General features: G+C 45.9%; 1 pseudogene; it reads left to right on the top strand.

Moving 5' to 3' along the window:
* Positions 1-21163, top strand: part of LOC141055088 (serine/threonine-protein kinase SBK1-like) — a 35117-nt pseudogene extending 13954 nt beyond the window's left edge.
* The last annotated feature ends 6080 nt before the right edge of the window (positions 21164-27243 follow it).

The following is a 27243-nucleotide window of genomic DNA, read 5'->3' as shown; positions in this document are numbered from 1 at the left end:
CAAATAAAATGAAAAAAAAAACAGACAATGTGATTTTCTGCATTTTTTTTTCTCAGTTTGTCTCCCATAGTTGAGGTCTACCTATGATGTAAATTACAGACGCCTCTCATCTTTTTAAGTGGTGGAACTTGCACTATTGCTGACTGACTAAATACTTTTTTTCCCCCACTGTATGTCTATAGATCAGGAGGCAGGCTCAGACGGTGTCAGGCCCTGTATGGATTACACGTGATTGCACAAAGGTGAGAAAGGGTACCGTATCACCGGATAACACGTTAGGATAACATAGTGTGCACATTCAAAATATATGTCTATAGATCAGGAGGCAGGCTCAAATGGTGTCAGGCCCAGTATGGATTACACGTGATTGCACAAAGGTGAGAAAGAGTACCGTATCCCCAGATAACATGTATGGAAAGCATAGTGTACAAACATTCAAAATATATGTCTATAGATCAGGAGGCAGGCTCAGACGGTGTCAGGCCCAGTATGGATTTGTAACGGTCAACGTGTGACTGGACACAGCGCCTCCAGCAGGGCGAATTTAAATAATACCGGGACGTGCAGCTGGATACACCACCTCCAGCTGGCGAATTTAAAGTACACGTAAAACTGGATACCCCGCCTCCAGCTGGAGAATTTAAACAATAAGGGGAAACACAGGAACAATTACAGTGGTGGGCCCTGTAATAGGGAATAGGGACATGGAGACCTCCTGAGCTCCCCTGAGGCAGCGTCCCTGCACTCCTTACAATCCCTATACAGGCTCCGAACCTGTCGCCGCACGCGAACCTTATGCCCTGACTCGCCCTGAACCTAGTCCCTCGCTAGGGCATTGGCCGGTGCGGAAACTAATCCCACCACTGCACTAGATCACACATAAGGAAAGTCACAAACAGGGGAAATAGAAAACTTAGCTCTCTCTGTGCAAATGCTCCAGCACAGAGTCCAGCAACCGACTGCAGCCTTCCTCCTGAATAGCTGCCACCAAGTTCAGTCAGCGCTGCAAAGAACTCCCTTCTGTGACTCCTTCCACACCAGGACTCAGATTGAGCTGAGCAATCTCTCCAGCTCCTTCCACCACCAAGGTTGGTTGCAAATGAACAACTATCACCAACAATGATTGCATACCCTGAGACTCATTTATAGAGCCTAACACCTGATTTATAATTACCAATTAAACCTAACACTAAGGTGCGATACCACTCCCCACCACCGGGCAACTTAGAATGAAAGACACCACGTGAGATAATTCTAATGGCCACCGGGGGCAATCACGTCACACTTTGCACTTGACAAAGTAAAAAAAATTCACTTTGTCAAGTTTAAAACTGTCAGATCATGACAGGATTTGACGGCCCAGACTACACAGCGGAGGAGCAGGGAGAGGTGAAGATTGCAAATGCTGGGGCCCTGCCCAAGCAAGGGGGGATCACTCGTGGGCGTCGGTACTGGCACTGGGCCCCTCATAGTACGGCGGTGTGTCTGACGGCGGGTGTGCACCACCACCGTCAGAGACACTTGATTGCACTATGAGGGACCCTGTGCCAGTGCCAGTGCCCGCGCCCAAGAGTCGGCCTACCCACCTGTCCAGGGCAACGGCACTCGCACGCCATGGGGGGGAGGCAGCACAGTTAGGGAGTTTTAGAAAGTGGCATATGTTGATGTTGGACATTCAGCTGATGCAAAAGGCAAAATTGTTCAAGTCCCAGGAAGAGGAGGAACAAAGCAAGCCATTTTTCTGTCACCCTATGTGTCATCAGGGGAAGGTGGGACAAAATCCTTGGAAACCCATGCATGGTTCATTTTAATGAAGGTTAGATCATCCACATTTTGGGTTGACAGACAGGTCCTTTTTTCTGTCAGGATTGATCCAGCTGCACTGAAGACTCTTTCCGATAGCACACTTGCAGCTGGGCAAGCGAGCTCCTGTAAGGCATATTGTGCCAATTCAGGCCAGGTGTCCAGTTTAGCGGCCCAATAGTCAAAGGGGAATGACCTGTGCGGGAGAACATCGATATGGGAGGAAAAGTAGTTTGTAACCATAGTTGACAACTGCTGTCTCCTGTCACTTTCCATCGATGCAGTATTACCAGTTGTGTGAGCGGTACTTGAAAAATCAGTCCACAACATTGTCATGAAACCCCTGTCTCCAATGCCACTTCTGCTGTGTGCACCACGAACACCTCTGCCAAGCTGCCCCCGGCCCGTACGGCTCATGTGAGAACCATCACCGCTGCTGTGTGCTGGGAATGCCTCAACCAACCGGTTTACCAGAGTTGCTTGTTTATTAGCCAATATTAGGTCAAGGTTCTCGTGTGGCATGATGTTTTGTAATTTGCCTTTATAGCGTGGATTCAGGATGCTGGCCAACCAGTAGTCGTCATCGTTCATCATTTTGGCAATGTGGGGGTCCCTTTTTAGGATCTGCAAGGCATAATCTGACATGTGGGCCAATGTTCCCGGTGTCAATGATGCACTGCGAGTGCTGGTTGGAGGAGCACTTTCTGGAAAATCCACATCCTTCCAGTCACGCACAAACCCTGTACCAGACCTTGCCACGCCAACATTTTCACTTGCCCCACGAAATGCATCCTCCTCCCCTAAGTAATCATCCCCATCATCATCCTCCTCCTCCTCTTCTTCCTCCACCTCGTCCAGGAAAGGTCCCTGAGCAGACAATGGCTGAATGTCATCAAGGACTCCCTCCTCCTCTTCCTCCTCGTCAACATTGGCTGCAGACGCCTGCTCCTTAAGGTGCGTCACAGTTTGCATGAGCAGACGCGTAAGTGGGATGCTTATGCTTAGGATGGCATCGTCTGCGCTTACCAGCCGTGTGCATTCCTCAAAACACTGGAGGACTTTACAGAGGTCTTTCAGCTTTGACCACTGCACACCTGTCAACTCCATGTCTGCTCTCAAAGTGCCTGGCCGTGTATCCTCCCACAAATGCATTATGGCCTGCCTCTGTTCGCACAGCCGCTCGACCATGTGCAGGGTGGAGTTCCACCTTGTTGCAATGTCGATAATGAGGTGGTGGTTGGGAAGGTGGAGCAATCGCTGCAGCTTCTGCATACGAATGGAGTGTACAGGCGACCGGCGGATGTGTGCGCACAGTCTTCGCACCTTCTGGAGCAGGGCTGTTAACTCCGGATAATGGTTGAGGAAGCACTGCACCACCAGGTTCAAGGTGTGAGCCAAGCAAGGTATGTGGCTGAGTTTTTTGAAAGGGCTATGGCTGCCATAAATTTACGGCCGTTATCACTAACTACCTTGCCTGCCTCAAGATGTATACTGCCCAGCCATGACTCAGCTGAAAGTACTCGGCCAGCACCTCCGCAGTGTGTCTGTCGCCCAAACACATCATCTGCAACACAGCCTGCTGACGCTTTCCACTAGCTGCTCGATAGGGGGGCACCTCGTGTGCAACAGTGGCAGCTCGTACGACTGCGCTTTGTGGACGAGCTTTCGCTTCTGGAGGAGGAGGAGGAGGGTCGAACGCCTACAGCCAACTGTTTCCTATACGGTGGGCTAGGCAGCACTGTCCCACCACCGCTGTCCCCTGTGGACCCTGCATCCACCACATTAACCCAGTGCGCAGTGATGGACACGTAACGGCCCTGGCCATGCCGACTGGACCATGCATCTGTTGTGAGGTGCACCTTTCCACTCACTGACTGCTTGAGTGCATGGACAATGCGGTCTTTCACATGATGGTGGAGGGCTGGGATGGCTTTGCGAGAGAAGAAGTGGCGACTGGGTAGGTCATAGCGTGGTACTGCATAGGCCATGAGTTCGCGGAAAGCTGCGCTTTCCACCAACCGATAGGGCATCATCTCTAACGAGATTAGTTTGGCAATGTGGGCGTTCAAACCCAGTGTACGCGGATGAGAGACTGAGTACTTTCTTGACCTACTCATAGTCTCTGGGAGGGTGAGCTGGACTTTAGAGCTGCATATGGTGGAACTAGCGGTGGACAGGGCGGACTGAGAGAGGGTTGATGATGGTGATGGAGTTGGAGTTCTTTCTAATGGCCTAGATTCAGTCTTTCGTTGATTTAACAGTGGGATTCCCTGACTGCTTTGGCCTTGCAACGACACCTCAACATTTGCTGCTGTGCTAACCGGTGGGCTTACAGTGGGGGAAACAATGTAGCGTTGCTGACTACCTTCTTTGTGATCAGTTGCACATGTGGTACTTGAGGTTTGGTGTTGTGTCCACGCTTGCAAGTGCATGCTGGTTAAATGTCTAAGCATGCAACTGGTATTTAAATTTTTCAGATTTTTCCCTCGGCTAAAGGTCTTTGCGCATTTCTTACAGATAACCTTGGCCTGATCATGAGGATTTTGTTCAAAAAAGTGCCACACTGCACTCTTCCTACTTTGGAAGACATTTTGCGGCCTAGCACGCTGTGCTATTTTGACCGTCTGGACACGCTGTCCAGCAACTCTTTTGATTTTTGGAACCTGTCTTTGGAGTGCTCCAGGCCTGCCAGATAACAGCTGTTGCGATGTCGATGTCTGCTGTGGATGCTCCTCCTCCTCATCTGAGCTATTGGAAGCAGCACCCTCTTCCCCCAATGGATGCCAATCTGGGTCAACAACTGGGTCATCCATCACCTCCTCTTCAATGTCATGTGCACCTTCCTCTGTGTCACCGTGTATGGTGGTATAGTATGCGGGAAGGGGCACTTGAGTCTCATCAGGGTCAGAATCTGGCTCATTACACTGCGAGGACAATGTAGTGCTCTGAGTGAATGTACCAGCAGAATCATCTATCAGTGGCTGTGCATCAGTGCACTCCATGTCAGATTCATCTTGGCCTGGGTAATTCACCATTTCACTTGATAACCGAGGCATGGTATGTGAAAACAGCTCCATGGAGTAATCAGTTGTATGGCCTGTGTCATCCTTCAGTCTTGGTTGGGGTGAAGGACACAAGGAAAGGTGTGGTTCATGAACATGACCCTCCAATGACGACTCAGTGCTTTTATTTTTTACAACTTCAGAAGAGGAGGCGATAGAGCTGGAGGCTGAGTCAGCAATGTAAGCCAAAACTTTTTCAAGAAGCTCTGGCTTTAAAAGCAGTTTGCCAACTCCTAGAAAACTAAGCCTTCGAGGCCTTGTGGAGCCAGACGATGACGCAGGCTCAACACCTCCTGTATTCGGTCCTATTTTGCTTTTGCCACTACCATCAGATCCACCACCAACACCATCATTACCAGCTGGCAACCCCCGCCCAATTCCACGGCCTCTTCCACCAGCCTTCCTCATTTTTGGTAAAAATGTACATAAAATCCCACAAACTATATAGTAATGTAAAACAAGGTACAAGGTGTATATAGGACAGGGGAGATGTAGAATTTCTGAACACACTTGTGGACACTGTTGTGTGAGGCCCAGTTAATATCACACCGCTATGTCACAGGCTCAATGTCGCAGGTGTGAAAAATGTCACTATAGGACAGGGGAGATGTAGAATTTCTGAACACACTTGTGGACACTGTTGGATTGTGTGAGGCCCAGTTAATATCACACCGCTATGTCACAGGCTCAATGTCGCAGGTGTGAAAAATGTCACTATAGGACAGGGGAGATGTAGAATTTCTGAACACACTTGTGGACACTGTTGGATTGTGTGAGGCCCAGTTAATATCACACCGCTATGTCACAGGCTCAATGTCGCAGGTGTGAAAAATGTCACTATAGGACAGGGGAGATGTAGAATTTCTGAACACACTTGTGGACACTGTTGGATTGTGTGAGGCCCAGTGAATATCACACCACTATGTCACAGGCTCAATGTCGCAGGTGTGAAAAATGTCACTATAGGACAGGGGAGATGTAGAATTTCTGAACACACTTGTGGACACTGTTGGATTGTGTGAGGCCCAGTGAATATCACACTGCTATGTCACAGGCTCAATGTCGCAGGTGTGAAAAATGTCACTATAGGACAGGGGAGATGTAGAATTTCAGAACACACTTGTGGACACTGTTGGATTGTGTGAGGCCCAGTTAATATCACACTGCTATGTCACAGGCTCAATGTCGCAGGTGTGAAAAATGTCACTATAGGACAGGGGAGATGTAGAATTTCTGAATAGGAATCTCCCTAGAGTGTAGGTCTGTAAGAACAGAACATGTCCTCGACTTATCCTTACAGAGTGACACACAGCTTCACTGTGGCCGTGATAACAGCCGTTACTCGGTACTGAGAGAGGAGCGTGCACGTTCACCGCTGTCCGGTGTCCGTAAAATTGTCAAGCTCCTTGTTTTTTAAGTATACGGACTGACACACGGTGTCTCTCTATAGTTTTGAATGTGATCAAACAGCAAATATACTTAACTGTTTGAAAAGCAGACAAAACTAGAAGGTGTAGGTCTGTAAGAACGGAACATGTCCTCGACTTATTCTTACAGAGTCACACACAGATAGCTTCACTGTGGCCGTGATAACAGCCATTACACGGTACTGTGTGAGGAGCGTACACCATTGTATGGTGTGAAAAAATGCACGCTCAGTACCTCACCAGGACAAAAAAAAAAATTTGGATTGCTTTTAAAAAAGCAGTTTGCAGAGCAGTGGGAAAACAGCAATGCAGCTATCAGGAAGCCTTATAAGGCAGCCTAACAACCAACACCGCTGATCCAGCAAAATATAGCCTCCACTTGCACTGCACACACAGTGACTGGTGTGTTGTACAGGCAAAATCGCTAGCAGCAGAAGCAGTTTTTGGTGTCTTCTTCCCTGCCTAACGCTCTCCCTACAGAATCAGCAGCAGCAGCAGCTCTCCCTATTCTGAGATCAGCATGAGTAACATGGCGGTCGGCGTGCACGCCCTTTTATACCCCCTGTGACACCCCCAAAGCAAGCCAATCACTTGCATGCCCTTCTGAAAGATGGTGGTGACCCCTGCCAATGTCATCACGTTGCCCACAGTGTCTGTGGATCCTGATTGGCTGAAAAAGGGCGGAAAACAAACTTTTGAAACGCGACTTTGGCGCTAAAGTCGCCAAGCTCGTGGCCGACCTCACCCTAGGGTCGGGTTTCATTTCATGAAACCCGACTTTACCAAAAGTCGGCGACTTTTGAAATTTTTCGACCCGTTTCGCTCAACTCTAGTTATTCCACTTTTTGTTCGGCATTATGATAATAAAGCATCTTTTTTTCCCTGTTTTTTATGGGATTCACTAAAGGGGTTAACTAGTGGACAGTTTTATAGGTCAGGTCGTTACAGATGCAGCGATACTAAATATGCGTACTTTTATTTAGATTTTTTGCTCAAATATATATTTATTGATAGAATTAATATTGATTTTTTTATTATTTTTTTTTTTACTTTATTCTTACCTTACTGCAGATGAAGCAGCATCTGCATGCCATATAAGCTGTCAGTGCTGCACTTTCTGCACACTGATCGGAGAAACTTCCTGACATGCACTGCGCATGACATGAAGTTTTTCAGCTCTGGTAACCCGGATGTTGTCATGACGACATTGGGTTACCATGTGAGCGATCGGGACCTCATGTCATGCCGCAGGGTCTCCAATCCAAAGGCAGAGGGGATGTTAGCCCCTTTGCCGGCACCGGAATGCTGCAATCTTGTTTGATCGCAGTGTTCTGGGGGTTAAAGTGCCGGGAGCGGTCTGTGACCGCTCCTGGCACTTAGTTTCGGGTGTCAGCTGTGAGAATCAGCTGACACCTGGCCACGATCGGCCGAGCTTCCCCCGTGAGCGCAGCCAATTGTCATAATGTACTATCTCGTCCATGGTCAGACAGGCAAAGTCACTGAGACTGAGCTCGCAGCAGCTCATTCCTCAGTGGTTCTCCTGCTGGACAGTGGCATCTTAGCACCGTCCAGATTGAAAACTGTTTATCCCAGACATGGATTACGTTGTGGGACAGAATGACGGACAGATGAGGGATGTGGTTGTTTTTTGTTTGTTTTTTTTACAGGAAACAATGGCTTCAATGGAATGGGTGTTAGGTGAGTATAACTGTGTTTATTATTTTTAAGTAAAAAAGTAAAAGTGTTTTTTATATTTAAATTACAACTGTGGGATTATAAACGTCTCTTCATTACTTGTCACCAGACAATACAAATCAACCCCACAAATATAAACCCAATTTGCCATTGCCACAGAGCAAGTGGGAAGAGCCGCACAAAGCACCAAAATTGGCACATTTAATAGATGCGCCTTTTCTGGGCAGCTGCGGGCTGCTATTTTTAGACTGGGGGGAAATATCAATGGCCCCTTACCAGCCTGAGAATGCCAGCCCTCAAAAATGGGGGGCCTTCACGCCGTTTTTTAGCTGAGGGTTGCAGCAGTATTACCTTGCTGGTTATCAAAAATACAGGGAACCTATGCCGGTTTTATTTTTTAATTATTTATTTAGAGCGCAGATGCCAGCTAATGAATACTCCCATCAGCCGACACCAGTGACCGGAGGTAAACTTTTTACCTCCGATCACAGCTACGGGGTATCGCTGTCATTTGACAGTGTTGGAATTGCGCTCTTTGACCAGCAGTAATGATTTTAACTGCCGATCAGATTCAGCGTTTGCCGCGCTGTCATGCACATGAAATTGTGGCAAACATTGGATGTTTGGGCCCCCCAGTCAAGCGAATGGGGTCCGGGTTCGAGTACTGTTCTTATACCTGAACCAAACATTTTTAACTGTTCGGCTGAGCCTGCCGGACCCGAACATCCAGTGGTTCACCCATCACTACTGCCTAGACGAAATGCAGATTGTAAGGCTAAGTGCACACGTACCGGAACTCTCGCGGAAATTACCACGAGAATTCCGGAATTCCAGTCCGCGGGAAAATCGCATTTTAAATTCCCGCGATTTTCCAGCGGAAAAACTAGCATTTTGCAAGCGTAATTAGCTTGCAAAATGCTAGCGTTCTCCAAGCGATCTGTAGCATCGCTTGGAGAACTGATTGACAGGATGGTCACACTCGTCAAACATAGTGTTTGACGAGTGTGACCAACTTTTTACTACTGAGGCCGCCTATGCAGCATCAGTAGTAAAAGATAGGATGTAAAAAATAAAAAAAAATGGTGTTATTCTTACCCTCCGACGTCCCGCGCAGCCGTTCCCAGTAATCCTTTGCGAAAATGCCCGCGATGACGTCAGTTCTCACGGGATCGCGATGTCTCGCGGTAATTCGCGATGACGTCGCGCGAATGACCGCGAGACTTCGCGATCCCGTGAGAACGGACGTCATCGCGGGCATTTTCGCAAGGGATTACTGGGACCAGGAGCGTGGAGAGAGGCGGGAAGGCTGCGCGGGACGCCGGAAGGTAAGAATAACAATATTTTTTATTTTAAATTCTATTTTTTACAGGGATATGGTACCCAAAGCCCGGAGGACAGTCTCCTCTCCTCTGGACCGTGGATACCATCCGCAAATGTTCTGCTTACTTTCCGCATGGTGTGCACAGGAATCTATGGGTGCGGGATCGCCGCGATTCCGCAAATTAATGAGCATGCTGCGGTTTTTACCGCGAAGCGATTCCGCCGCGGTAAAAACCGCAGCATTAGCACAGCATTGCGGAATCCCATAGGAATGCATGGGATGCTTATTTTTCGCGTTTTCGTTGCAAAATCGCGCGGTTAAAACCGCCGCGGAAATGCAAAAAAAACGCCACTTGTGAACTCAGCCTAAGTGATACAAATGGCAAAGCAACAATTAGCCTTGGAAGGGCTGTTGGTATGATGGCTCAGCTTCAGCACCAGTATCAACACTACAGGCCTCTAATTTGTTATACTGTGCATACACAGGCCTAGACAAGCACTCTCTCCCTCCAATACGAAGTGTCACAGAGCTGTGCAATGACCACAGTGTGCTGAGCCTGTTCTTTTTTAACCCCCTGATAAACCCACATGGTCAGCTAATCACAATAATGCCACAACCAAGATGACTATGGCATTACATTGACACGCAGGCAATCCTTGCATGCTTATTGGCTGTGTAATAGGCGTCAAACATGCAGTGCGGGGATTCGAGTTTTACATAAAGCACCACACATTAATCACCAAGTAATGAGCACATTAAAGCACTGTGATACTTGAGTGTTTACCGAGTGTCACCGAGCACGTTCGCTCATCCCTAGTAAGTACCTCTAGTGCCAAGAAAACTTTCCTCCATCATGTTATCCTTTATCATTTCTAGCATGGTTATGTAATATTTATTTATTTTCTTACAATCTAGATTTTATTTACTTTTGTCAAAATTGTGAACATGAACATTGGCTGGGGACCAGAGATGCAACATGTTCTAAAATCCCTAAAGCAAAAAGGCTATACCCTTACATAAAGAGTGTGTAATGTTATTATAAGCTTTATATTAATACTTGAATTGTATTTTTTACTTTACAGGTAATATTATGGCTTTAAAACTGATGAAGAAAAGATCCACAAAGAAAGAGAATTTTCTAATGGAATATTGTGTGTCACTGTGTCTGGCATTACACCCTAATATTATAAAAACTTTTCAAGTGGCCTTTGAAACCAATAGATATTTTTCATTTGCTCAAGAGCTGGCAACTGCTGGAGATCTGCACTCTATCATTGTCCCACAAGTAAGTTGCTAACACATTTGCATTTAATAGTAAAGAGCTTTGTGTTAGGCTGGTTTCACATTAGCGCTTTTTAAGCGCACGCACGGCCGGGGGTAGCTCCGCCCCCGAGCCGGCTCTCTGCCCGGCGTGCCCGCCCCTTGCTTGTAGCGCCGCCTCCTAGCGCACAGCGGCGCCTGCGATCGGCGCACCCTATCTTTAGCATAGGGTGCGCAGATCGTGCGCAGGCCGTGCGCTAGTTGCGCTTTGACCTGCGCTGCGCACTTTTGACGGTGCGCCGAGCACGCCGAAATCCGAAAAGTTTGATTTTGGCGCGCACGGCGCACCGTCAAAAGTGCGCAGCGCAGGTCAAAGCGCAACTAGCGCACGGCCTGCGCACGATCTGCGCACCCTATGCTAAAGATAGGGTGCGCCGATCGCAGGCGCCGCTGTGCGCTAGGAGGCGGCGCTACAAGCAAGGGGCGGGCACGCCGGGCAGAGAGCCGGCTCGGGGGCGGAGCTACCCCCGGCCGTGCGTGCGCTTAAAAAGCGCTAATGTGAAACCAGCCTTACAGTGGGGAAAAAAGTATATCGTCAGCCACCAATTGTGCAAGTTCTCCCACTTAAAAAGACGAGAGAGGCCTGTAATTGACATCAAACGTAGACCACAACTATGAGAGTCAAAATGAGAAAGCAAATCCAGAAAATCACCTTGTCTGATTTGGCAAGATTTATTTTTCAAATTATGGTGGAAAATAAGTATTTGGTCATTATCAAAAGTTCATCTCAATATTTTGTTATATATCCTTTGTTGGCAATGGCAGATGTCAAACATTTTCTGTAAGTCTTCACAAGGTTGGCACACACTGTTGGTGATATGTTGGCCCATTCCTCTAGAACAGTGAAGTTTTGGGCCTGTTGCTGGGCAACACAGACTTTCAAATCCTTCCAAAGGTTTTCTATGGGGTTGATATCTGGAGACTGGCTAGGCCACTCCAGGACCTTCATATGCCTCTTACAAAGCCACTCCTTTGTTGCCCTGGCAGTGTGCTTGGGATCATTATCATACTGAAAGATCCATCCACGTTTCATCTTCAATGCCCCTGCTGATGAAAGGAGGTTTGCACTCAAAATCTCACGATACATGGACTCCATTCTTTCATGTACACGAATCATTCATCCTGGTTCCATTGCAGAGAAACCTCCCCAAAGCATGATGTTGCCACCTCCATGCTTCACAGTAGGTATGGTGTTCTTTGGATGCAACTCAGCATTCTGTCTCTTCTAAACATGGCGAGTTTTGTTTCTACCAAACAGTTCTACCTTGGTTTCATCAGACCATATGACATTCTCCCAACACTCTTCTGGATAATCCAAATGCACTCTAGCAAAATTCTGATGGGCCTGTACATGTACTGGTTTAAGAAGACAGACATCTCTGGAACTGCAGGATCTCTGAGTCCCTGGCTGCTTAGTGTGTTACTGATGGTAACCTTTGTTACGGTGGTCCAAGCTCTAAGTACTTTATTCACTAGGTCCCCCGTGTGGTTCTGTGATTTTTGCTTACCGTTCTTGTGATCATTTTGACCCCACGGGGTGAGATCTTGCGTGGAGCCCCAGATCCAGGGAGATTATCAGTGGTCTTGTATGTCTTCCATTTTCTTATTATTGCTCCCACAGTTGATTTCATCCCACCAAGCTGCTTGTCTATTGCAGATTCAGTCTTCAAGGCCTGGTGCAGGGCTACAATTTTGTTTCTGGTGTCCTTCGACAACTTGTTGGTCTTCACCATAATGGAGTTTGGAGTGTGACTGTTTTAGGTTGTTAACAGGTGTTTTTTATACTGATAACAATTTCAAACAGGTGCCATTACTACAGCTAATGTTTTTAGATGGCCAAGTACTTATTTTCCACCTTAATTTGAAAAATAAATCTTGCCATATCAGACAGACAATGTGATGTTCTGGATTTCATTTCTCATTTTGACTCTCATAGTTGTGGTCTACCTATGATGTCAATTACAGGCCTCTCTCATCTTTTTAAGCAGGAGAACTTGCACAATTGGTGGCTGACTAAATACTTTTTTCCCCACTGTATATATAGAAAACAATGTTCTGAGACATGGAATTTTGATTTAAGGGAATCCTGTTACTTCCAAAAACACTATTTACCTGCAGATATATTTGGAATCTACAGATATTTAGCATTTAAATTTGGCAGGCTATCTGGCCGCACGGCTACAGGGCGAAAATGAAGTTATATTCTCCTTGCAGCCACTCACAGCCAGTCATCAGTGCGGTACAGGAAACATTTATATAGTCACTGTTCATGCCTTTCTGCATGCTCTAATGCTGCAGAGCAGGCTGTCAGCCAATTTGCTGGGAAGTAGGGATTTACGGACCAGTGGATGTTTGGGTTTGTCATGTTCGGCTGAACTTGAGTTCAAAATTTGGTTAGGATCCAAACTTGACCCTGAACCTGAACCCAATGGAACTCAATGACGGTGCTCTACAATGACTGTAAAATGATCATAGTAAGGGATAGGGGGCTGCAAAAAGAGCAAAATGGGGGGTAAGAGCAGCACAATTGCCCTGCAAACAAATATGGATAGGGAAATAACTTAAAATAACAGACTAAAGATAAAAAAGGACCTTCTGCCACGGTGGCAAGTCTAAGCCTGACAGAGGAGACTGTGTGTCGCCTTGAGTGCGTTGCGTGACGAGGCAGGTCGGTCGTGGTGTAATCTGGAGGCCATTCACCTCACCCTCCCCATGCCGCTCTCCCTTTTGACTACCCCCCCGTGCCATATGAATTCCATTCCATGAAGAGGTGACTATGGGTAGCAGAGAATCAAAGTTTTATTAAAGAGCGGGAGCTTAGTAATGTGAATGGTTATTAAAGAGTTAATTCTGCATGCTTTGAATTTATGAGTACAGATCACCATGAAAAACATGAATCTCTCCATGAGTGTATGAAACAAAGCTATCAAATTATAGACTGTTGAAGAGATGTATTATGGAAACGCTGCACCAGCCTGCATCACAGACGCACTCCACCAGACTGTATTACGGGCACATTACACCAGCAGCATCACGGCAATGTCTGCGATCCCTATGTGATGCTCTCCTCTTTTTTTTTAAGTGGCAAAGTACTCCCACTGACATGGGTGCCAATTAAATCAATTTGTGTTTACGCACAGTACTATAACAGGCATATTTACAGAATGTTTCGATTCTGATTGGTGGAGATGGACATTTTTTAAAAACTGATGGCGATGGCTGTCCCACAGTACATTGTTCCCAGCGGCCACTACTTTTCCAGGCGGGCCATCCCTACCCAGGACAAACTTGTTGAGGACCAAATCAGGTTGCAAGGTCCTCGTAACCACCAATATGTGGACTAGTAAGCATGACTAGAGACGTTAGATCTTCTTAACTGCCAACTGAGTAAATGTACTGGTGGCTGGGACAGAGGCGGAAGGTGTTCTAGCTTATGGCCTACCACCACCTAATATTGCTGGAGGTTTATCTGTCCAGGTTGACTCCTTCTCCTAATCTGCTTCTTCCACCACCTTCTTATTTGGTCACAAGAAGACCTGCACCACCAACTTAAGCGCAGGCAAAGGGAACCGACAGCAGGCTATTCTTAAACTCCTCTGGAGCACAAATCCCACAATGCGCAGGAGCTATGGAATGAGATCAAACAGCAGATATGTGGTTGGTGTCCTGCACCTCAAGCCCAGTCTGGAGGTGTGTGATAATGGGAGAAATCTCGTAGCAACTCTGGGCTTTGCCGGTTTGATGCACATCCCATGCCTGGCGCATTTGCTAAACTTAGTGGTGCAGTGCTTCCCCAAAATCTACCCACACATGTTGGAGTGGGAGCTGAAAGTGCAAGCAGTGTGTTCGCACTTTCGTCCTTCTCATCCTGTTGCTGCTCACCTGTTAGCGCAGCAGCAACACTTCTGCCTTCCCAGTCATAGGCAGATATGCAGCGTACCAACAAGGTGCAACTCCACCTTTCAAATGCTGGAGAGACTGTGTGAACAGCAGCAGAGAATAGTCGAGTTTGAGCTGCAGTAATTGGGTCGCCCTCGCACACCCAGGGCTGAGGGGTACTCGGTACTGGGCTGGTGTCAAGGCAGGAATGTGTCACAGCAGCGGTGACCCGGTCCGTGGCCCTGGGCGCCCAATACCAATGGCGGTGATGTTAATGGTGTTAAAGTTTATATGAATAGTTCGTGACGCCACCCTTGGTGTTTGGCAAGTAAGATGGTAAGCCAACGCTGCATACAGATCAGCTGGGACTGATGGTGTGGTGCAGCAGAGATGGTATAGCTCCCCACAGGTGGAGCTGTAGTCCCAGGGCAGTGTAGGTGCAATGGATGAGGAGAGGGGCAGAATGGTATGGAGGCTGGTACCCAGGTGTAGTAGTGCTGGAATAACTGGAGGACACCAGGGTGTGCGGTTCCAAAGCTTTACTCACTGTTTGCAGTTCAGACAACTGCCTGCTTCTGTACTGTGTTCTCCAGGACAGGGCTCCAGCCAACCTCCAGGCAGGATGGGATTCTCCCTTCCACACTCCGCCAACATGTACCTTACTGAACGACTCCTCCAATGCGCCTTTAAGTGCGAAGCACTCCAGTACTTAGTTACCCTGGAATGCCTCTCTCTAGGTGTTCCTAGTCTTTACTTGTATGACAGACAGCTGTTGCCTACTTCGGGGACTCCTCACTGCGTCCCGGCTCTCTATTCAGTTGCTGTTGTGTCCCAAGTCTATGATGGGAGCAAGGCGTTAGCGGCTCACTACTCCTCCGGTGTCTGTTGCCGGACATAAAGATCCAATCAACCTCGGGGACAGGGCCCCAGCCTTTGCGCTCTCTGGACTGGAAGGGTTCTCTATCTTTCTTCAACCAGCTTCCCATCGTCCTTCTATTCTCCTTCGTTCCGATCTGTTCTATCTCTCTTATGGAATCTGTAGTCTCCAGTCTACGTCTCTTTCTCCTTCTCTTCCTTCCCTAGGGAGCTCGTTCCACTAAGACCAGTCCTCAGCCTCTCCTGACTGACTGCCTTCCTCCGCCTTGAGCTCCTCTCAGGCTGACCTGCTGTCAGCCTGCTCTCTCTCTCAGACCCTCGTCTGACTCACAGACCGACTGACCTGAAATCCTACACCTTCCCTCTCTTTTATATCAAACTCCACCCGCCTCCCCAGCACCTCTCGTGTTACGAAGCCAGGGACCACAAAAGGCACCCTATGACCTTTCCAGCATAAAGCATGGATGGGTCCCTGCTGAACTATCCTGTGTGTGGGGTGCAGGTGTTGGAATGTGGAAGGAGTTCCCACCTTACCTGGATGGTGGGGCACTACACCTTAGGAGAAGGTGCAGTACCTCTGTGGTGACTGAAGCCTCCGGGGCACCACATAAATGTTAGGCGTCAGGTTTCTGCGCTGCTCTGCAGGAATCCAGAGCCTCAGATTCTGCGGTCTCCTGCTGTCTTTCTACTGCAGAGGAGATTACTTTGCAGCAGACTGCTCCAGAGACTAAGTCCCTCTGTGCTCCTATTGGGCATGCTCACGAGGCAATCTCCCATTGGAGATCGGGAGTCATGTGTCCAGGTCCTGTTCCAGATCTTATTGGTCCATCTCGGAGATCTGGAAGGTCCCGCATGGGTAAAAAGGGCGCATGGCCGTTCCGCCATGCGCTAGTATAGACTATACTGCTATGTGTGAATGGTGGCGGATGTATGATTCTGGTGACTGACTTATTATGAAATCCCTTCCCTCTGATATTACGCATGTGGTTAGGGAATTAGTTCAGTAGTCTGCGCCAGTCTGTGGCAAGCCTTAGGCCACTGTGCACACCGCACCTCTGCGATAGCGTCTGACATAGCGCCTGCTTTGTAGCTGTGTCGTCCTGAGGCAGAGTCCTGCGCCGCGCTGCAGTTGTAGCCCTTCTTGGCGTTCGCAGTGGTGACGCCGCACACACGGTAGGTCTAGACGGACGCAGCCCCTCTGTCTTAGTTCCTGCTCCTGTGACCTTATACCGTGTGTGCATTTACCTGAGGCCTGTGACTCTAACAGGCTCAGCCTTTTGTATGTTTTTGTTGCGACACCTCTGTGTGTGAACAGAGCCCGCTCTGCGCACTTTGGGTGAAGTTGAACCAGTGTGCATTATACCGCCATATTGCTCGTCTGCCATTACTCAGCAGTGGTTGTAACACCTACTGCACGGTGGACTCCGAGCGGCGAACGCACTTTATTATTATTTTTATTTAGTGCATTCCGCCGTTCCGACACGGCTGTGTCTCTCTGAACAACACCACTTAAGCAATGACTTGGCCTTCATGCAGGATGTGCATGATATGTTGTGCTGCTTCGAATATTACACCAATATGGCCATCGCTGAAGACGCCATCTTTACCGTTGCTATACCAATTATATGCCTGCCTTAATCACTACCGGAGCTTTTTTCGATTTTTCGTTTTCGTTTTTTGCTCCTCTTCTTTCCAGAGCCATAACTTTTTTGTTTTTCTGTCTATATGGCTATATCAGGGCTTATTTTTTGCAGGACGAGTTGTACTTTTAAATGACACCATGGGTTTTACCATGTCCTGTACTCAAAAACGGGAAAAAATTCCAAGTGCGGTGAAATTGCAAAAAAAGTGCAATCCCACGCTTGACTTTGCTTTGGCTTTTTTGCTAGGTTCACTAGATGCTAAATCTCACAAAACCAACAAAATGAAAAAAAACCTGCTATAATTAAATAACTAAAAAGCAAAAGTGCATTTAAATCATACAGAGTTCTTAGTAATACTGTATTTGATCAAACATAGCATAAAAGCCGTCCCACCATCGACAAGGTGACTCTGTGGTCGGGGTGGTCCTACACTGTCTAGTATTAATAACCTTATCATGTGTCAAAGTTTACGTCTGTGTGAATAAGGGCAGACAAGGACCGAGTCCCAACCAGTGGACACCAGTCAGGGAAAGCCTCTAAATACAATTTCCAGCTCAGGAGAGGGAGGCCACACCCCAGGTTGCACAGAATGCAAAAATACAGAGAAAAAACAAAAAAATTGAGCTTGGTTTGAGTTGGTACACATGCAGCATATAAATGCATTTTTCCATCAATATGGCTATATGAGGGCTTATTTTTTGCGGGACGAGTTGGACTATTAAATGACACCATTGGTTTTACCATGTCCTGTACTCGAAAACGGGAAAAAAATTCCAAGTGCGGTGAAATTGCAAAAGCAGTGCAATCCCACTCTTGGTTTTGCTTGGCTTTTTTGCTAGGTTAACTAGATGCTAAATCTTACCTGCCATTATGATTCTCCAGGTCATTATGAGTTCATAGACACCAAACATGTCTATGTCCTCTTTTATCTAAGAGGTGAAAAAAAATTCCAAAGTTTGCTAAAAAAAAAATTGCGCAATTTTCCGAGACCCGTAGCGTCTCCATTTTTCATGATCTGCGGTCGGGTGACAGCTTATTTTTTCCATGCCGGGCTGCCGTTTTTAATGATACCACTTTTGTGCAGATACATTCTTTTGATTGCCCGTTATTGCATTTTAATGCAATGTCGTGGCGACAAAAAAAACATAATTCTGGCGTTTTGAATTTTATCTCGCTACGCCGTTTAGTGATCGGGTTAATGCTTTTTTTTTATTGATAGATCGGGTGATTCTGAACGTGTCGATACCTAATATGTGCATGTGGGATTTTTTTTTTACTGTTTTATTTTGATTGGGGTGAAAGGGGGGGTGATTTGAACTTTTAGGTTTTTTATTTTTTTTAATTTTTAAACATTTTTTTTTTACTTTTGGCATGCTTCAATAGCCTCCATAGGAAGCTAGAAGCAAACGCAACCCGATCAGCTCTGCTACATATGGGCGATAAGCAGATCGCCCATATGTAGCAAATTTACTCCTGTGCTTTCAGCGCCGACCACTGGGTGGCGCTGAAAGCCATATGACTGGAACAACCATAGAGGTCTCATAGAGACCTCTGGTTGTCCAGGCAACATGACGCCGACCCCCGATCACATGACGGGGGTCAGCGATGAGGCCATTTCCGGCCGGGCGGCCGGAAATGCTATTTAAATGCCCGCTGTCAGCTTTGACAGCGGGATTTAACTAGTTAATAGGCGCAGGCGGACGGCGATTCCGCTTGCGCCTATTGCGGGCAAATGTCAGCTGTTCATAACGGTGCTCCTTCCCTTGCGAGCTCTGCCATGTGCTGAAAAAGTGGTTTACCCCCACATATGGGGTATCGGCATATTCAGGAGAAAATGCACAACAAATTTTGTGTTCATTTTCTCTTTTAACACTTGTGAAAATAAAAATAATTGGTTCTGAAGTAAATTTTTTGCAAAAAAAGTTAAATGTTAATTTTTTCCTTACACATTGCTTTAGTTCCTGTGACGCACGTAAAGGGTTAAACTTATTGAATGTGGGTTTGAGCACCTTGAGGGGTCTAGTTTTTAGAACGGTGTCACTTTTGGGTATTTTCTGTCATGTACACCCCTCAAAATTATTTTAAGTATGATGTGGTCCCTAAAAAAATGTTTTTTTTAAATTTTGTTGTAAAAATGAGAAATCACTGGTCAATTTTTAACCCTTATAACTTCCTAACAAAAATAAATTTTGCTTCCAAAATTGTGCTGATGTAAAGTAGACATGTGGGAAATGTTATTTATTAAGAAATTTGTGTGACACATATCTCTGATTTAAGGGCATAAAAATTTAAACTTTTAAACTTGCAAAATTTTCAAAATTTTTGCCATATTTCTGTTTTTTTTTGTTTAAGCACAAGACATATTGAATAAATTTTACCACTAACATAAAGTACAATGTATCACGAAAAAACAGTCTCAGAATCAGTGGGATCCATTAAAGCGTTCCAGAGTTATAACCTCATAAATTGACAGTGGTCAGAATTGTAAAAATTGGCCTGGTCATTAAGCTGCAAACTGCCTCTGTCACTAAGGGGTTAAACAATAATCCCTTAACGACAGCCGAAATGCATTAAAGCGGTGGCCGATAAGGGGTCTTATTCCCTTGGGTATAAGCCTATAGCACCCCTCAGAGTCTGAAAATCCGGAGGTAGCTGAAACCCTGGAGGACACAATCAGGTTCCTGGTCATGTGATCACCATTATTCAATGAATGATGGCAATCAAGTAAAAAAAAAGTGTGCCCACTATTAAAATCATCTCTATTTCTTCTGACATGATAACCTGTACATTATGCTTCATCTTAAAAGCCCAAAATAAGGTTTTCCTGAGATGGTTAATACATTCAATAGGGTCAAACATTTTAGTAAATGATCAGAGTATTTTATCTCAATATTTAAAGGAATAGTCTCAGAACTTAAAATTATCTTCTATTTTACTGATTGCTGGAGGTTCAACCATTAGGACCATGAGTGATCCAAAGAGCAGAGCTCTGAAGAGATTCACTTTGAAAAAGCAGAGGTGCACATCATCAACCTCCAGTCTAGTCATCATCTGAGGCACAGCTGGAAAGAGCTTTAGTGCTTTACTTGGCTGTCTCTAGTTGTCTGTCAGACAATTAATCTATTGGAGATCATGCCCACGCTAATCCTTTCCACATCTCTGTTCTTTGGATTGCTGGGGATCCCAACAGTCGGGATTACATCGATTAATAAATTATTACCTATTCTTTGGATAGGAGATAACTTTTATTTCTGGGAATACCACTATAATTTTGATTATATTTTTATACTATTCACATACTTAGATTAACTTTTTGATGCCATATTATGTTGTTATTGTTTTTTAGGTAGGTTTACCTGACATAATGGTGAAACGATGTGCAATGCAGTTGGCTGAAGCTCTTGACTTTATGCACAGTAAAGCTCTTGTTCACAGAGATGTCAAACTGGATAATATTCTACTTTTTGACAAAGATTGTCACTGCATAAAACTTGCTGATTTTGGATTAACAAGGCTTGAAGGTTTTAACATATCTCCTTTAAAAGGAACTGTTCCGTATTCATCTCCTGAACTGTGTGTCTTAGAAGAAAATGACACTCTTGAACTTGACTCCAGTCTTGATGTGTGGGCATTTGGCATTCTTTTATTTTGCATCTCAACTGGATACTTTCCCTGGGATACAGCATCATATAAAGACAGTAAGTATGAACAATTTGTTTTGTGGCAAACCACAGGAAATTACCAGAAAATCCCTTATCAATGGAAGCAATTTACATGGCGTGCACTAGACATGTTTCAGAAGCTGCTAGCATTAAATGCAGTGACACGAAGCCCTGCTATTGAAGTCCAAAAATATCTGAGTGATCCATGGAAAGTTAACAGCTTGAAAGATAACTGCAATTTACAAGAGAACTGAAATTATACAGGACAAAGTGTTCATAACACGAACTGTCTGAAAGACGAAACAACCTTTGAAAAGTACCGTATACTTTTCTACGTTAAAGATAAAATGTCCCAGTAATATGTTATTAACACTTACTAGGCTAAGTATCATAATGATGTGAGACTGACAATGAAATTTTACAAAGAATTAAGTATTACTTATATTTTGTACTAATTAAAAATTGGTAGTGAATATTCTTTTTATCTACTGTTTTTATTTTCTGATTGCAGATTGGTTTTTCAATGCATGCTTTTGCAGAAGCCATTTGACCTCTGAGATGCTGCGCCTTGTGGTATTTAGAGATATGCTTCAGGGATGAAGGATAGGCAGGGAGCACACCCACATAGGGCTCTACCTCTTGCTTCCCGGAGGGGGGGTGCACTTTGAAAACAAACATAAGAGGGCCTGAGAGGGACATCACATTGTATGGGGATCTGTGAGGGACATCACATTATGTGGAAGTCTGTGAGGGACATTATACTGGAGCCTGTGGATACATCATAATATATGTGGGGCTGTGGGGGATCATACTGTATAGGTGCAGTGGGGGATGTTATACTGGGTACTGTGGAGACCTAATACTGTAAAGGGGCTGTGATGACAATACTATATTGGTTGCTGAGGTGACCATACTGTATCGCTATACAGTATAGACTCCATGGCCCCCAATATAAAGTTCTAACAGCACCAAATATGTGGGGGACATTATACACTATAGGGTGCTGTGGTGACTATATTGTATAGAGGGATGTGGTTGACATCATACTACATAATAGAGGCTGCCATGGATATCATACTGTGTTGATGCTGTGGGGGCATTATACTGTATATAAGTGGCTGTTGGGGCCATTATACTGTATTGGAGACCACGAGCCATAAACTGTATGGGGTGCTGTGGGGATTATCATACTGTGTATGGGGAGCTGTGGTGGACATCATACTATATATGAGGGGCTATGGTGGGTACTAGAGTTGAGCGAAACGGGTCGGTAAATTTCAAAAGTCGCCGACTTTCGCAAAAGTCGGGTTTCATGAAATGAAACCAGACCATAGCGTGAAGTCGGCCACGAGGTCGGCGCCCATGGCGCCAAAGTCAAGTTTCAAATGATGCTTCAGCGCCCTTTTTCAGCCAATGATGGAGGACGCACACTGTGGGCAACGCGATGACATAGGCAGCGGTCACCACCATCTTTCAGAAGGGCATGCAAGTGATTGGCTTGCTTTGTGTGGCATCACAGGGGCTATAAAAGGGCGTGCACCCCGACCGCCATCTTACTTCTGCTGATCTCAGAATAGGGAGAGTTGCTGCTGCTGCTGATTCTGTAGGGAGAGTGTTAGGCAGGGAAGAAGATACAAAAAACTGCTTCTGCTGCTAGCGATTTTGCCTGTACAACACACCAGTTAGTGTGCAGTGCAAGGGGAGGCTATATTTTGGTGCATCAGCTCTGTTGGTTATTAGGCTGCCTTATAAGGCTCCCTGATAGCTGCATTGCTGCTTTCACACTGCTGTGCAAGCTGCTTTTTTTAAAAGCAAAATTACTTTTCATCCTCTTTTTTGCCCAGTTACCAAGCGTTCATTTTTCCACACTTTTGTGTGCAGCAGTCCTGCTTATTAGGCTGCCTGCTGCCATACTTGGGACTGAGAGCATCATTGTCAGCTTGCTAAAATCTCTAGGGAGATTCTAATTCTCCCCAGTCCTATATAGACATTTTATACACTATCCAATTTCAGCCTGTTATATTGAGGTGTAATCTACACTGGGCCTGAGATAATAGTTCAGTGTCCTCAAGTCTGTAGGGAGATTCAAATTCCCCCAATACTATATACACCTTGTACCTTGTTTCACAGTACCATATTGCTGGTGGTATTTTGGGTACATTTTCCCAAAAATGAGGAAGTGTGTTGGAAGAGGTCGTGGAAGTGGGCGTGGAGATTTTGAGCCTGCATCATCGTCTGGCTCCACAAGGCCACGAAGGCTCCCTTTTCTGGGAGTAGGTAAACCGCTTTTAAAGCCAGAGCTTCAGGAACAAGTTTTGGCTTACATTGCTGACACAGCCTCCAGCTCTATCGCTTCCTGTTCTGAACTTTCAAATAATAAAAGCACTGAGTAGTCATTGGAGGCTCATGGTCAAGAACCACACCTTTCCTTGTGTCCTTCACCCCTACCAAAAGTGAAGGATGCGGCAGGCCACACTTCAGATTACTCCATGGAGCTCTTTTCACATACCATGCCTGGGTTATCAAGTCAAATCGTGAATTACCCAGTCCAAGAAGAATCTGACATGGAGTGCACTGATGCACAGCCACTGCTAGATTTATCTGCTGGTACATTCACTCAGAGCACTACATTGTCCTCACAGTGTACTGAGCCAGAATCTGACCCTGATGAAACTCAGGTGCCCCTTCCCGCATACTATACCACCTTGCATGGTGACACAGAGGAAGGTGCACATGACATTGAAGAGGAGGTGATGGATGACCCACTTGTTGACCCAGATTGGCATCCATTGGGGGAAGAGGGTGCCGCTGCCAATAGCTCAGAAGAGGAGGAGGAGGATCCGCAGCAGGCATCGACATCGCAACAGCTGTTATCTGGCAGGCCCGGAGCAGTCCAAAAACGAGTTACAAAAACCAAAAGAGTTGCAGGACAGCTAGGCCAGAAGGTCAAATTATCACAGCGTGCAAGGCCTCAAAATGTCTTCCATAGTAGGAAGAGTGCAGTGTTGCACTCTTTTTGAACAAAATCCTAATGATTAGGCAAAGGTTATCTGTAAGAAGTGCGCAAAGACCTTTAGCCGAGGGAAAAATCTGAGAAATTTGAATACCAGTTGCATGCTTAGACAATTAACCACCATGCACTTTCAAGCATGGACGGACTACCAAACCTCACGTACCACATGTGCAACTGCTCCCAAAGAAGGTAGTCAGCAACGCTACATCGTTTCCCCCACTGTAAGCCCACCAGTTAGCACACCACCAGCAGCAAATGTTGAGGTGTCGTTGCAAGGCCAAAGCAGTCAGGGAATCACAATGTTATTGCTACGAAAGACTGAATCTAGGCCATCAGGAAGAACACCAACTCCATCACCATCTGTCATGCTCGCCATGTCTGTCATGTCCGTCATGTCTGTTTTGCCTCATGACCCCTGGAGCGGTGTGCACCCGCATCTCATGTCTGCTATCCTGCATGCTCCCTAGAGCAGTGTGCACACTCACCTCATGACTGTTGAGCTGCGGGATGCCTGCGTTTCTGCTCTGCCTTCTGTGATCATCTCGTCATGTCTAGAACCCCTGATCATGTGTCCTTCCTATGTTCCAGCAGAGGCTGGTTCTGCATTCATCTCTGCATGTCTGGAACTCTGATCATGTGACCTGCCTAGGTTTCAGCACTGGTTCTGAAATCATCCCTGCATGTCTGGAATCCTGATCATGTGACTGCTCCCTGTGATCCTGGAAGATCTGAACTGGAAGTTCTTCCCTGGTCCTGACCCGGAAGTGGAGGTGCTATGCCCTATATCTGACCGCCCCTTCCTATGCTCAGGGCCTGAGTATTGTGTTGCTTCCCTACATGGCTGCTTGGTCTGCTGGGTTGCTCCCTCTATTCTGTGCCCTTGCACTTTGCTCTGTCGTGCGTCTCTGCACATGCTCCGTGCTCGTATTCCATCTCTTGTCTCGTGCTTTGTCTCATGTTGTCTTTCGTGCTTTGTTTGTCCTCGCTATGCTTCCTTGTTATGCTATGTTCTGTACCCTGTTCCTGACGTGTCTTTCTACACGTGCAGGTCTCCACTCTGTACCCTGTCCCTGACGTGTCTCTCTACACGTGCAGGTCACCGTTCTGTACCCAGTCCCTGACGTGTCTCTCTACACGTGCAGGCCTCCGCTTGGCCCGGCTCTGGGCTTTGGCATACGCTCCGCTGCTAGACTATGTCCCTGGCATGTCTCTAAACATGTGCAGGCCTCGTCTTGTACTTTGCCCCTGGCATGCCCTCTGCATGCGCAGGACTCTGCCTCTTACCCTATGCCTTGTCTCTGATGTTTCATGCACCCTTGTAGAATCATAGAATCATAGAATCATAGAATCATAGAATCGTAGAGTTGGAAGGGACCTCCTGGGCCATCTGGTCCAACCCCCTGCTCAAAGCAGGATTCGCTAAATCATCCCAGTCAGATGTCTGTCCAGCCTCTGTTTGAAGACTTCCATTGAAGGAGAACTCACCACTTCTCGTGGCAGCCTGTTCCACTCATTGATCACTCTAACTGTCAAAAAGTTTTTTCTAATATCTAATCTGTGTCTCTTCCCATTCAGTTTCATCCCATTGCTTCTAGTCTTTCCTTGTGCAAATGAGAATAAAGTTGATCCTTCTACAATGTGACAGCCCTTTAGATATTTGTAGACAGCTATTAAGTCTCCTCTCAGTCTTCTCTTTTGCAAACTAAACATTCCCAAATCCTGCAACCTTTCCTCATAAGACAGGGTTTGCAGACCGGTCACCATTCTGGTCGCTCTTTTCTGAACTTGCTCCAGTTTGTTGATGTCTTTTTTAAAATGTGGTGCCCAAAACTGGACACAATATTCCAGATGAGGTCTGACCAAAGAGGAGTAGAGGGAAATAATGACTTCACGTGATCTAGACTGTATGCTTCTGTTAATACATCCTAGAATTGCATTTGCCTTTTTTGCTGCTGCATCACACTGTTGACTCATATTCAGTCTGTGATCTATTAGTATACCCAAGTCTTTTTCACATGTGCTGTCACTTAGCCCTATTCCTCCCATTCTATATATGCTTTTTTCATTTTTATTGCCCAGATGTAGTACTTTGCATTTCTCCCTGTTAAAAACCATTCTGTTAGTTGCTGCCCACTTCTCCAGTTTATTTAAATCTTTTTGAATCCTCTCTCTCTCTTCTCTAGTATTAGCTATCCCTCCTAGCTTTGTGTCATCAGCAAATTTAATCAGTTTACCCTCAATTCCTTCATCTAAATCGTTGATAAAGATGTTGAACAATACAGGGCCCAGGACAGAGCCCTGTGGTACCCCACTTGAGACATTCTTCCAACTGGATGTGCAGCCATTTACGACCACTCTTTGGGTCCGATCACTAAGCCAGTTATGAATCCACCTAACAGTTGCCTTGTCCATTCCATACTTAGTCATTTTTTCAATAAGGATTGTATGAGAGACTTTGTCAAATGCTTTGCTGAAGTCAAGATATACTATATCTACAGCATTTCCTTGATCCACCCAATCAGTGATACCGTCATAGAAGGAAATTAAGTTAGTCTGACATGACTTATTAGTTAGAAACCCATGCTGACTCTGTTTAATCACTTCATTCTTATCCAGGTATTGACATACATGTTGTTTAATAATTTGTTCAAAGATCTTTCCTGGTATAGAAGTCAGACTCACCGGCCTATAGTTGCCTGGGTCCACCTTCTTCCCCTTTTTGAAGATAGGAACAACATTTGCTCTTCTCCAGTCTTCTGGCACTTCTCCTGTTCTCCAAGAATTTTCAAAGATTATGGAGAGGGGTTCAAAAATTTCTTCTGCTATCTCCTTCAGTACTCTGGGGTGTAATTCATCTGGACCTGGAGACTTGAATTCATTTAGGTTAGCTAAGTGTTTCCTCACTATCTTTCTGTTTATAGATATCCTGGATTCTTCTATTCCCTTAATAGGACAGTGAATAACAGTTGATGTTGCATTTCCTTTCTGAGAGAAAACAGATGCAAAATAGGAATTTAAAAGTTCAGCCTTCTCAACATCCTGTCTTACCATTTTCGTACTAGGCTTTGCCGTGCTGTTTCGCACGCGTCTCTGTCCTGTACCTTTGCCTAGCCCTGCCTTGTGGCTCCGTGCCCTCTTGCACGCGCCTGGTCGCCCTGTGCCTGCCTGTTGTGCCTCAGCCGTGCCGCCTCTGGTCGTGCTCGCCTGTGTGCCTCAGCCATGCCCGCCGTCCAGTGCTATAGTGGTTTCCAGCTGTGTGAGCCGCAGCTGTGCCGCCTCTAAGTCGTGCCCGCCTGCTTATGCCACCGTCGGATAAACACAAGAAAAACGGAGCAAAGAAACACCATCCAATAAGAAGATTTTTGTATTTTATTAATTCAAATAATTTTGAAAATATGTAAAATCCAATATAAAGGCTTATAACAATGAAGAGCAAAAGAGGAATACCATGGCCAACACAGGGGTACACATGGTACTGAGATCAGGGGTTATACAATATGCGTAACAGCAGAGTAAATCCTAGACAAAAATCCATCAAAGAG

The sequence above is a fragment of the Dendrobates tinctorius genome, unplaced genomic scaffold (assembly GCF_039654945.1).
Source record: "Dendrobates tinctorius isolate UK_male_01 unplaced genomic scaffold, ASM3965494v1 ptg000184l, whole genome shotgun sequence".
NCBI classification, from domain to species: domain Eukaryota; kingdom Metazoa; phylum Chordata; class Amphibia; order Anura; family Dendrobatidae; genus Dendrobates; species Dendrobates tinctorius.
This window is presented reverse-complemented; position numbering and strand designations above follow the sequence as displayed.